Source organism: Heterocephalus glaber, unplaced genomic scaffold, assembly GCF_053883595.1.
Source record: "Heterocephalus glaber isolate CG9 unplaced genomic scaffold, H.glaber_assembly_v1.0 deba00000470, whole genome shotgun sequence".
Classification (NCBI taxonomy): Eukaryota; Metazoa; Chordata; class Mammalia; order Rodentia; family Bathyergidae; genus Heterocephalus; species Heterocephalus glaber.
Genome location: NW_028258145.1, coordinates 8,356,863 through 8,370,059, shown reverse-complemented (window position 1 = coordinate 8,370,059; position 13,197 = coordinate 8,356,863). Strand labels below are relative to the sequence as shown.

Here is a 13,197-nt window from a genome sequence, read left to right as displayed (position 1 = left end):
CACACGTGGCAAATGATTGCCTTGGTAAAGGTATTTTCTGTTTCAATCTTGCATTTTCCCAAGGGAGAACAAAAGGGACAAGCTCTCTGGAGTTGGTTTCACTGAGAAAATTGTTTAGAATTGCCTCATTCCTCAGCAGATTAACGAATGCATACAATCCCAGCTTAAGTGCTATTGTACGGCACAATTTGTCCATTATACTTTGTCCTTTCCATTTAGAAAACCCCTCACCAATTAAAGTAATACAGCCTTCCAATACCTGCTCCCAATTAAATCTGAGCTGTATTACCTGCCCCGCTGCAGCTGGTCACAGATTCCTACCACTTACCCGCATTCATTAGTCCTGTTCATTATCAATGGGATACAGGCAGGAATTCAAGCCACAGTTCCCCTTTGAGGGCTCACCAAAATTATCAGCTTTCCCCTCAAGGCCCCAATGAGGACAGGATTAAGTATAAGGGGGAAGGAATTCATACAGTAGCAAACTCCATTGTCTCCTCCCTACTCATGTCCTCTCTATCTTAACACATCAAAAGGATACAGTGCAGGTACAAAAGCCCACTCGCCTGAATTAAAGGATCACTTTTCCCTCGCTTTCTAGCCCCAGGCGCACCCCCACCCCAGCTTTGTTCCTCTGTCTTTACCTCTCTCCCCTTTAAGCCGTTTCTCCAAGACCACAGTGAGCACCATAGAGACAGGCTCTGAGAGTGACCAGGAAGCCACTCACTGTGAGCTTTGTCATCTCAAAGCAGGGCTCTCGAGCTTCAGGCTGGACTCCATTTTTGAGAAGAGCTGTTTTTCTATCCAAGGTTTAAAGCATCTTCGAAGAAGAAGGCAGGTAGAGATGGAGGATGGACAGACATTGCCAGACACTGGATTAATTCCTGATGTGGCAAAATAGTGTTAGTGAGTTCCCCAGATAAGTCTTGACCTCCCAGGAATAACAAACAGAGATGCGCAACCAGTCTTGTTTACTTTCGTTTTGAAGAGGGGAACACAGCAGCAATTCCTTGGGAGCTCGGATGGTTTTCTCTCACAATTCTTGATCAGAAAATAAAAATGAGGATGTGTGGATCCTACACATGGGAAAAGATCACAGACTAAGAGAATTATATAAAAGAGCTCTAGAGGGAAAGTTCAGGAGAGAACACTCGTTAGCTCCCAGACTGAGAAATTCAACTTTCAGGTACTGAGACTCGGAGAACGAAAGCCAGGAAGTGGGGACAAATCTTCCTCCAGACCCCCAAGGAGACTGAGTCTGAGAACTGTCCCAGCCACAGGTCGCCCTTGGGGTAAGATAATTTCAAATGAGGCTCCTTCTTCTTTTCATAGAGAAAGCAAATTCCACCCATCTCCCCTCAAAAGAAGAAATCGACATCCTGCACTAAAACGTCCTTTTAAAAATATTTGATTAGGAGATGGAATTAATATGTATACTCTTTTGAATTCCTAAATAATACTTGCCCTTTACTCAGTAACATCTTTAAAAGGATCTCGGTGACCTTATGCCTCTAATGGGCAGGTGCTGGGGAAAAATCCTGATCATAGAAAACCTGCAGACTTCTCCAAGAAGCAGACAGACATGGTGGGTGGATAATCAGTGAAAATCCCTTCTAAGCAACTTTACTCCCAGTCTTCATTGTATACATACAAATCTTATCAATGAACAGCACCATATGCATATCCACGGTTTTTTTTTCTTGGTGGGGGGGGAGGTTGTATATTAGTGTTTTCCTCTCAATTAACTTCTAGGCAATTTTCCCAGCTAAAAGCATAACATCTTTGGCAGAATGCCAAACAAAACCTTAAGACCCAACACTAAATTCTGCACTTATACAGGCAGCTTAGATTTTCACGCGGTGATCTGGAAGCAAGCCAGCAGTGAGAAAGCTATATATATATATATATTTTTTTTTTTTTTCCTCAAGAAACTCTACTTTAGATTTCCAAGACCACTTGGATATTGCACTACTTTAACGTGCCTTTTAGACAAAATAAAAGATTTAACCTGCTATTAAATTAACCCAATTAGCTATTTATTCCATATAACCTTACACTTTGGATGTTATTAAATCAAATAAACTGGCAATGAATAATTTTTTTACTGAGTTATGCAAACTACAAATGCATTCTAGACAATACATTCTTGTGTCTATTTCTGTACATTTTTCACTTTGACAAGCTTATTCTTCCTTTTTTGTTTTTTGGGTTTTTTTGGTATGCATAATGGAATTAACTAGGATACAACACCACAGTTGAAAGTCCTGAGGAATAGTCACCAGGGGAATTAACAAGTAAAGGAAAACTAATCAAATAGAAATTTATATACACTAGCCATTCCTTGGCCTTGCCATATACTCCTCAAACTTTTCTTTCTGGTGTGCTTTTATTTGTACATTCCATTCAACACATGTGTTCTTCCAGGAACATAGTACTTTTCAAACTACTGGCTGCAGCTGGGCAGCTGTAGACCTCAGTTAAGCTCTGTTATGTTAAATTTAGAAACAAACTCTGGGCATGTGAGTTTGTGTCCACTGGGATCTCCAAATTGAGATAAAAAAACACTTTTGAGATCTTGCATATTATCTGATAAAACACGTTTAGGACTAAAAACCTTTTGAAAACAACATTTTAAGGATTTAAGAGGCAGTGAACCAGAAACATATGGATTATGTTTCCCCAAAAATACTCAGGGGTTTAAAAATTAAGGGAGAAATGCTTGGCCAAACAAATTTTGACCAACCAAAAAAAAATTTGCAAGATTGTTTGTTAAGCTCAAAGGACTGATGAGGTCTCTTTCTTTAAATATTCACCAGTATTATTATTATTATTTTAAAGCATTTTTGTTTAGTAAATCTGGTGTTTGAAACACATCTGGAATGGGTTCAGAGAACAGGAGTTCACATCAAAGTGATTTTGCAATTTTAAAAACAAATCATAAATCACAACCTAGCAAGTTTGTGAATTGTCTACAGGAATCCAAGAGCCAGGATGCTCTGCCGATGTGGTGGCATCCTCTTGCACCCACAGCAAGAAAGACCCTATGTATCTTGCAGGTCAGGTCCTTCAAGGACAAGGGGATGTGAACTGGAGTGCAACAAGTGTGAACTGGATTCTCTACTCATGCAGGCATCTGGGGCACCAGCCTCACCCTGACACATAAAAAGCAAATAAAGAAAAGCGACTCACTAGGACAATTCACAAGGAACCCAAAAGAATCACTAATGTTTGCTCTTTAATTTTCAACAACTGCCAACAGACCCAGCAACTCTACTAGTTTGACCATACAGCAGCTCAGAACTCTCATTGTACAAAATAACAACAACACAGCACAATGAAAAATAAAGGTGAAATGCACCGTATCATCTCCATCCATTCCCATACTCGTCCTGTGTCCCTTCCAATCCTGGCTGCATGAGGGTAGGTTTAGTACTGTGGATAGGCAGAACCTCAACTTGAATAGCCAGAGAAAGCCCAGACTCTGGAGCTAGGAGCACTAGGGCTGAAGTAGAAATAAAAGAGAAAATGAGAAAGAAAATGACAGAACAAATCAGTGAATAAATAGCACAAAGAAAGAAAAGGGGAGAGGAAGGGTGAGAGAAGAGAAGCAGCACACAGATGGAATTAACAGAAAGGATGTTATAGGCAATTTGGTTAACACTTTCTATACTTTTATGTGCAAATATTTTACTTTCCTCTGATTTATTTCAGTTTTGAATGTGTATTTTTCAAGCAAGTCAGTTAAAACTGCACATGGTATTGTGGTGGGGGAAGTGGCTGGCCATTGAGGTAGATCAGTATTGAGAAACTGAAACTTTCTCTAAGAGAGAAATAACAGTTTGATGTGAAAAAAAACTCTCTTCAAATATTTTAAAAGAGCCATAAGTGCCACTTGATATTTAAAGACACAACAGTAGCTGTTAACTAGATGACTATAGAGAAATGATATTTAAAAAAAATTGTATTCAAAACTATACTTCTGAAACAACACCAAATTCCTCCAAAGCTCTGGATAAAGTCATAAAGCGAACTATGCTCTATGTGGTTTATTTTTTATAGGAGACATTGTGTCCACTACATATGTTACATAATATAATTATACAATATGTTATGGAACTTATTTTATACTGGAAATAATAAATCCTCAGAACACAGCTGCAACAATACCAGGTTTTACACTATTGATAAAAAAGAAAATTAATGTTTTGTTTGAAAGTCTTGAAAAAGTGAGAGACAGGTGGTTTTATTAGTGGATGATTCTCTTCAATGTGGATTAATACCTTAACTAGCAATTAAGAAATCATTTAGCATTTCATTTTTTTCCTGTCTCCTAACTAGATAGTTTTGTTTTTCTTTTATGAGGGCAGTCTTTAAGATGGGGCATGATTCATACTGCATCTTATTATTCCCTGAATTTGTGTCTATTTATGTAGAAATTAGCATAATTTGACTTAAAACTTCTATTACTTTGTAAAAGAGTTATTTCACATATTTCTCACCACAAGAACCATCAGGCTCTTAGGAAGAATTTGCTGCTGGGAAAGAGGATTCTGTGCTTATATTCATACACAACTTCACTCTAGCCTGTACAATCCAAAATCACAGGGAGACAGGCAAAAAACTAAAACTAAAAGTAAAAAATTGTACCCACTCAAGATTCTTAGTAAGAATTTTAAAAGATTATTGTATTAAAACTACAAAAATATATATAATTTGCTTCTAAGCGTGCTTGGTTTGAATAAAACTGCATTTTAAAGGCCCACACCAGGCACCTCTTGGCAGCCTCCCTGGGCCTGCCTGCCCAGTGACAGACAGCCCGTCCCGGGAATCAATGTGCCAAGTTCTACCTAAGTGGGGCATGTGCCTCAGAGCTCCATGTGGCAGAGCTCTGTGGCATGCCAGGCTTTGTCCAGGCTGCAGATTGTTAGAAATTGGGGACTATCTCTATTAGGAATAAAGCCGATGTGATCTACAAGACCAAAAGAAATAAATATATAAATAAACCTTGGAAGATTTTTTTCAAGGATGGAATCAGTGCCAGAATCCCAGGTGGTAGGTCTGTGTCAGGAGGACTGAATCAGAATTTTGGAGGAGAGTAAATGAAAAGTGACAGGTAGCTCCCAAATCCAGCCATAATCAGAAAGGACCAGAGGAGTCACCTGAACTTGAATCAGAATCCAAAGTCAGGGTCAAGAAACAGAGGAAGGGGTGAGCCAGGAAGTCCACAGTGGGCGGCACTGGGGACAGGAGGTGGCCCCTGATGGGCCCACAGCTTCTTGGGGTTTAGAGAGAGAGAGGGGAAAAAAAAGCAAGGACTCAAGATACAAAGGCAGCCCAGGGGGCACAGGTCAGCGGGTCGCCATGCTCTACTCTGGGAGGGCCACACCTGGCATCCAGGCTAGGCCGGGGCTGAGCGCTGCTGGAAACAGCAAGTTAATCGAGTAGATGTAGAGAGGATACCACTTTCTTCAGGTAAATGGGCACCACTTTATTCAGAAGCTGGTCACAGTTAAAAGCCTGCTAGGTACCAGGAAAATGTACTCACTGTTAGCAGGACAATTTATTTCTGTACAACAATTACTTGTGAAAAAGTGAAGATTTCTTTGAAATGGGAGAATGAGATAATACAAGGTACACATTATTTCAAAACCCCATTCTCCATCTTTGCATTGATCTTCCTGCTCTTTTATTGATTCATGTCTGTGTCCAAACATAATTTTGTCTTTTTCAATAAAGTTCAAAGTACAGGAGATGCTATCTCGTCAGCTTTCCTAAATTTCATCTGATTAACCATCTGGCTCTCCCCTTTCTCTGTACCTCTGCAGCTTCCTTTCCTTACTTGATCTTATAACTCTAGACCTACCACATACCTCAGCCACACCTGCAGCCCCACGCCAGAGCCTCAAGAATCCCTGCCTGTGTTCGCTCTTCTGGAAATACTTTGCTCTCCCCTTCTATATGCTCAATATTTATGAAGCCCAGCTACATGCTTAATCTGTGCAGGAGGTGATGTCATCATGAGGGGCCACTGGCTCACCAAACCCTTTAACTCAGCTCTTTCTACTTTCCTGGGAATCCTGCTCTGCTTCCACCTTTTGGAATTTCTCAGACTTTTTCAAATGCCTTGTGGGAGATGGAATGTGAGAGTGAGAAAGAGACAGAGAAGAAGGAAGGGAGAGAGAGAGAGAGAGAGGGAGAGAGAGAGAGACTATCTGCCTGTCTCCCCACTAGGGATTAAGCTATATCTATCATTCTTTCTCCTTTGTTTCCTTAGCCCTGGGGTTTGTGTATTGTAACAATGAATGGTAGGTGGTGGATGGATGGATGATGGTGGGATGTGGATTGTACATAGGTTATGGATAGTGGATGGATGGTAGATGGTGGATGGTGGGTAGTGGAAGGATGGTGGATGGATGTGGATGATGGACTGTAGATGGATGGTAGATGGAGGAATTGTGTACAGTGCATGGGTGCTGGATGCTGGCTGGCTGGATTGGTAGATGGATGAGTAGGTGGATGAGTTCTTGCATATATACATTTGAATATCATGCTTACTTTATTTCTTGAGTTCACAGTGCATTGCTCATTACTGGCAAAGTAATAACTCAGCCCTGACTTTCTCTCTCAACTTGGAAATAATGACATTTTAATGTAAGCAATATTTTTTTTTAAATGAGGATTTATTTATTTTTTTCTCTATTAAGTTTATTGGTATATTTTCGGTATAAAATACAGTTACATTCATCATTGGGATCTTGTAAAAGAGGTCATTCACCCTGGGATCCCAGACTCTTTGTTTTGTTTTTGTTTTTGGTACTGGGGATCAAACTCAGGTCCTTGCGATTGCACAGCAGGCGGAGAAACCACTGAGCTAAATTCCCGGCCCTTTAAGCCATATTTTCTTATCAAACAACAAATAGGATAGTTCCTCCTGTGCTAATCCTAACTGGAAGTGTAACGGTTTTCTCTGACTGCCCTTAACTTTTGTATAGATTAATTGTATTTGTAATTGTCACTTTGATAATGGAGCATTAATTTAATAGTCAAAAAAGATATAACTTTCAAAAGAAGGTCTATATTATGGTTTACTTCCTTTTTTTTTGGTACCAGGGATCGAATGCGGGTCCTTGAGCCTGCTCAGCAGGCAGCGAAATCACTGAGCTAAATCCCAGGCCCTTGGCTTCCTTTTACATGTTCAAAAGAAAAATATTTGTGTAAAAAGCCAATCAAGCATTTATGTGGAAAGACAATGATCATTAAGTTTCATGATTATGTTTGCGATTTGCTTTGGTTATATAAAATTATCACCAATTATCAATTTATACATCTTCAACTTTCTTATATTTATTCAAAATGAGATTACTAACTTTGTACATTTAAAATTTATACATAGTTGATATTCATATTTTAGTAGATCCTATGTAGAAAATGAAAGTTTGCCCCATCATGTTTTGACAATTTAAAAAATTCATGTCTACATCCAAAAAATCCTTGATACAGTAGAGTGATTCTGGCACAGGTATCATAATTCAGAAATGTGTAAAAAAATGCTGAGAGAAAGGCATAGTTAATACCACCGTCCTCACACATTGGGTATAGATAGAGTATTGCCGAGCTCATTATAGCAGACCCTATACTATAATTATATCACACACATTTTAAATTATCATTATAATTTAAGTCTGCAATTTTGTTTGGGGCTTAGATTTTCCATATTTGTTCTCACATGTGAATGATTTAAATTGTTGAAGTAGAATCTGTTTAGCTGTTTTGAATTATATGAATGAAAGAAAAAAAAATACTTTCTCTTCAAAGCAAATTAAGATATTTGGGGATTCAAGTGAAACTGTCTGAATTTATGAACTTGAGAAATTTGGAGTAAATATGAACTTAAAATGTTTCCTAATTTCCCTCGAATGCAATTTAAAATTACAAATGAATTAACTGATATAAATCTGAAATCTGATGGAATTATCAGTTTATTCAGTGATCTCAATTTTTCTATACCAAGAAATTTAAATTTAAATTAATGTCATCAATTCTTAATAAGCAATTTGAATTTTTTCTTGTTCTTTAATGATTTTGGAGTATATACATACATGATTTTTCTTTTAAGCCTTTTGACAAAACATTCAGAGATAAAAAGTAACCTTTCATTAGTTTCTTTAGATCTGAAATGTGATTATGTAAAACAATGTAAAAATTAGAGTTCACTAAGCATTTATTCACCCTGAGTAGATCCAGTTTTGGCTCCTGATAGTTGGAGTTTTTTGCTGGGAATTAGATACCACCAGTTTTTTATGCTGTATATTTATGAATTTATACTCTGCAAAGAAATCAGGCAAAGACAATCCAAGCAGAAAAGATTTAGGATAAAATTTTAAGAAATGGAGACTTCTACCATCCTTTCTAAAAATGAAATATCACCTTTTACATACTGAAAAAAAAAGTTGGTCCATTTCTACACTCACCTTACTTTGTGTTTTTAATTTCATGCTATAGTAATTCCCATGATGCTGTTACCCTTCAACATTTACCCTTGGAAGTCAGCGCAGAGACGTTATGATTGGATGGAATTTTACTCTTGATCATGTAAGTATTTCAGATTGTAATAAAGCTGGACATCTTAAATTTGGCCCTCCTCACATCCATCAAACAACAGCTAGAACAAAAGGTCCTCCAGGCAAATCCCTGGGAACTCAGAGCAGCAGGTACCTGGCTCATGTCACCTTAGTCTGTAGCACTCCCTTGTCTGAGGAAACCATGTCCAACAGAAATGGCTAAAAAAAAAAAAATCACTCCTTATGCCTGGACTAGAGTCTTCCAGATAGACTTGGGCTCTGGAGTTCCTAGTGGGAGGGTAGAGAGGGTGAACTTAGCTAGATAGGAAGGCAGAAAAGGCCTGCATGCTGCCATCTTAGATTCCGATACATTTTTTGGCATTTTTATAGAGGCTTTATTAAAAGGTCTAGTGGCCGACAAAATACATTTTCTTTGCCTAACACTCCAAACAGCAAGAAACTTGTAGTTTCCATGATTGCTAATGAGGAAGCTTGTGCTGTTTGGCCAGAGGGCATACACATTGCTGCCCATTCAATGATCTTCAGACCCAAACACCAACAGTCTTAGCAGGTTCTGTGTGTCAACATTATTTGGAAAGACTATATACATTCTATTATAACAAATACTCAAAAAGGACTCACCAAATAATTAGTTAATAGATTTAAAACTAGAATTGTGAAAGTAAATTAATATTAGAGAATTTGTACAGACAATAAAATTTCCCAACAGCATATGATACTAGATTACACCCTTACATAGAAATCATACTGCTTTTTAAAATTTTAGCTCACTTGTTATATTTTGAAATGTATTTTAGTACCATCATGGATAAGTGAAGTTGCCTTTTGTTTTTTCCTTCTCTCATTCTCAAGGTTGCGTTTCAACTAAATTAACCTTCCTATTCCTCTGGAGCATTTTCTATTTAAATGAATCTGTGCAAACTTTTGGAAAATAAAAAATATTTTAAAATTATTGTTAACTCCTAAATTGCTATGTATTTTTTTATTTCCAGATACTAACCCTCAAAAATGTATCCCCCAATTTTAAGTCTATGAAATATCAAATTGTCTTTGTTAAAAAATATCTCGGAACTATGGTATTTGTAGTCCACATCACAAGTGTTTCCATTGCTATTTAAGAATTAAAAGGTGAGTAAGCAGAAACTTTGTCTTTTGCTTAACTCTGATTTTATAATTCCTTCACTCTTTCTTGTGAGCCATCTTTCCTTGGTGAGACAGGTTGGCACTACTTTTAATTTGCTTAATTGTCTCAGCACATTTCCATGATATTTCAGACATTATTTAGTGTCTGCCTAGAATGCAAATGTTGTCACTCAGCTTAGTCAATGAAAACTGTTTGCTTGTATAATGGTTGTTATGAGGAAGTATTAATTGCAGTCAACAGGGAGAACACACAAATCTAATACTGCAGTGTCCTTTATACACTAACGCTATTGTGTTTAAAACAAAAACTCATGAATGAGCTGTTTTCCTAGTGCTTTGGCAAGGCAGTGATCTAGAGGAGCTTCATCCAACTGGAGTTTCTGTGATTGTGGAGAAGTCTATGTCCCCTACCTGATTCGGAAGCCACCAGCCAACCAGCCATGAGAAGTTCGGCTAGAGAAACTGGGATTCTAAATCTTTAATTTTCTTTAATTTTAATTACTGTATTTGTTTGTGACTTTAAATATCACCTAGTCTATAGCCTTCCCATTTGCATTTGAGACTTGATTCCATCTCTTATGTGTGGCTTGGGGAACACTGCACCTCCTGAGCCCAGTCCTCCTACCTATGAAAAGTAGGTGAGTAGGCTGTACCCATGGGACTGTGAGCAAGACTTGGCACAATGTCAAGTTTCAAAACTTTCCCTGGCACAGGCCAGGCACTCAATAAATGTTAGCTCTTGCTATCATGTAATTCTCTAGGTTGCATTTCACAGGAGTTCACTTAACTTAGCTGTGAGTTTCTTAGGCTGGCTGCAAAAATGAATAGAATATAATTCTAAGTCAACAAAGAGGTATGGATTCAGAATTTGCTTGTAGTCTAAGTACATGTGGAGCTAGGGACATCTCCCTAACAAAGGAATATGAGTGACAGAGGAGTCCATCTTTCCTTAAGTGGAGTAGCAATGTACAGTGATTGTAAGAGATGTGTCTAGTCTACTTTAAAAATACTGTTTTATGAATAGGACTTATTGTAGAAGTGTACATGTGCAAACAAAACCATAAAAAACCCCCACAATTTATGTATATTCAATGGAACAGGCTGTTTTCTATTAACTGTACATTTAGTGATGCTCAAGATATTGAAATAGATGTACCATTTAGATCAATTTATATATTTATATATTGGAAACTTAAATACTAACATTAACACATCTGTAATTCAAGGTTGAGCACATTTAACTAGCTTCTCTTGTAGTCAGAATAAAGGTTTGATTTGTAATGGATAAAATGCTTGATAGAGGTAGGCTCCAGAATGAAGCAAGGATGTGGGAAGAAGGGAAGGTAATAGCACTATGCAAGGCATCTTCTTCCTTACATTGTCTTATGTTTGAGCGTGATGATGTTAAATTATTTTCAAAGTAGAATTATATGAAATAGAAAATTCCCTCAGATGAATTCTTCATGCAAAGGCTGATCTGGAGTTGAGACAAGAATATTTTGAAGTATGAAAGCAGGAATCTGTTCTGGTTTTGTGCAAAATGGAACAGGCTCCAGCCTGCTGGGTGTCACTGCAGCCGGGCTGGTCTATTACAAAATGCTTTAAGAACTCTGTCTAAATTCACTCCCTTCGAAAATGATTTCTTTTTTCATACTGGATTTAGGCAGTTTGAAAATGACTATCAAAAAATCAATGTCAAGGGAAACAAATATCAGCTACCATCATCGACGAATATTTGTGAGATCTGAATATCTCGATGTGTACAGTGTGATAGGGCTTTCAATGAAGGTGGGAGATGGGATTCCTTCCTGTTCAGGCTGGTATCCTTAAATGTGGTCAGAGGAAGACTGGGGACCAGGGCCAGGCAGCCCTGCATGATATGCACGCTCTGGCATGCATGCGAGCACACAGGCACTTTTATGTGGGGAGAGGACCAAGGGGAGTGTAAGACATGGGAGGACCAATATATTTTTATTAGATCCTCAAAGTATTCCATGACTCCACCAATGTTAACCATTAACCTCCCTGGGTCAAACTTAAATGAAAACTAAGAAACATTCAATAAAGTAACCTGATTTTCATTGTGGTGCTACTGTGGCCAGTATTCCTAGATTTTCTTGTACAATCTAGGAATTTTCTTATGCAATCTAGATTTCCTTAGTGATTATTTTAAGTCACTAGTATTTGGATTGACTTGCATGCATCAGTGGATAACTAACACATCCATTAAGTTGAAAGATGTTCTCTAAGACTTGAGATAAAGCTTTAAATTAATAGTCCTCAAAGAAATGAAGTTGTTTTACTTTTACAAGTGAAATAAAAGATATATCAGATTATTCATGAAGAAGAATTATGTCCTGCCAAATAAAAATCATAGAAAAGCTTATGTTTCTAAAGCATCCTAATATAAATTAATATAAACATCTAAATCTAAGTCCTGTACACATGGAAACACACATACAATCCTATACAATCAATCTGAAAACAACTGCATTCCATTGAAGGTGTTAAAAATGAAGTAGGATTTTCAGCAGTATAAAAGATCATACTAGGTACCCATGGATAATGCAAGGAATAATCAAATGAGTTATTTTATTGTGTGAAAAGTATTGACCACTTCTAACAAAAATGACATTGATCTGGGAATATGGGGCAGAACCACAACATTTGTAATAAAGCATTACTTTCCATCATATACAGGCAACATCATAATGTCTTTCTTTTAGTCTAAAACACAATTCTTGGAGAGGTCTAAAAGGTTTTATGTAGTATATTAAAAACCCAAAATAAAAACCAAATGATTTGAGAGGACTATGAACTTGTTTGAAAATACAAAGGTGAAGTTAGTCTATTCATTTTATGGCTAAATCAATTTTCAGTTGCTTCAAATTTCAATATTTTTCTTTGTGGACATTCTGGGATTAGGAATATAAATCTTATAAATACATTCATTACCCCACAGTTGACATGCATGGACTTGTGGGAGAGAGGAGCCCAGAACTATATTCTTTAGAGGACTGTTTTGTTTCAAAGAAGGAGGCAAAGTAGGGTGCTTGAAGCCTATAAGTGTGGAGAATTTATAGGCCACCATGTGAACATTGACCAAGTCAGAGAGAACCTGAAAAGGAGAGGACACTGGGAGTTTTGGAGTCTGCACATGCTTTTCACTCACAATTGTAACTGAAAAAGGCACAGAGAGCCAACATGCCATCACACAGGGGATAGCAGTCACTATACTGAGAGCTTAATCCCATATCTCTTAATTTGCACCCAAATGGGCTTTTGTCTACAGATACATACTTCATTATAGAAAGTTACCAAGGCTAGATGTTTTGGAATCAGGGTGTTTCAGAATTGAGTGTGACCTTCACCAGTTTTGTACTTCATAGTGTCCACAGTTGGGTCTAGGATAGTACCTAGTAAATAAATATATTGGTGCTTCTACACTAAAGTGGGTAGCCATTTACCCTAA

The 13,197-nt window shown here is 37.6% G+C and overlaps 1 long non-coding RNA gene across 2 annotated transcripts in view; it reads right to left on the bottom strand.

Moving 5' to 3' along the window:
* The window catches only part of LOC147829756 (uncharacterized), a 211,655-nt gene that overhangs the window by 39,714 nt on the left and 158,744 nt on the right, over positions 1 to 13,197 (bottom strand). The window contains exon 1 of one of the 2 annotated variants that reach the window (XR_015448375.1): positions 645 to 1,793. The exons of the other annotated variant lie outside the window; for it this stretch is intronic. This is a non-coding gene — a long non-coding RNA (uncharacterized LOC147829756). Of the gene's footprint in view, positions 1 to 644; positions 1,794 to 13,197 lie in introns of those variants that run through there. 2 annotated transcript variants of the gene reach the window in all.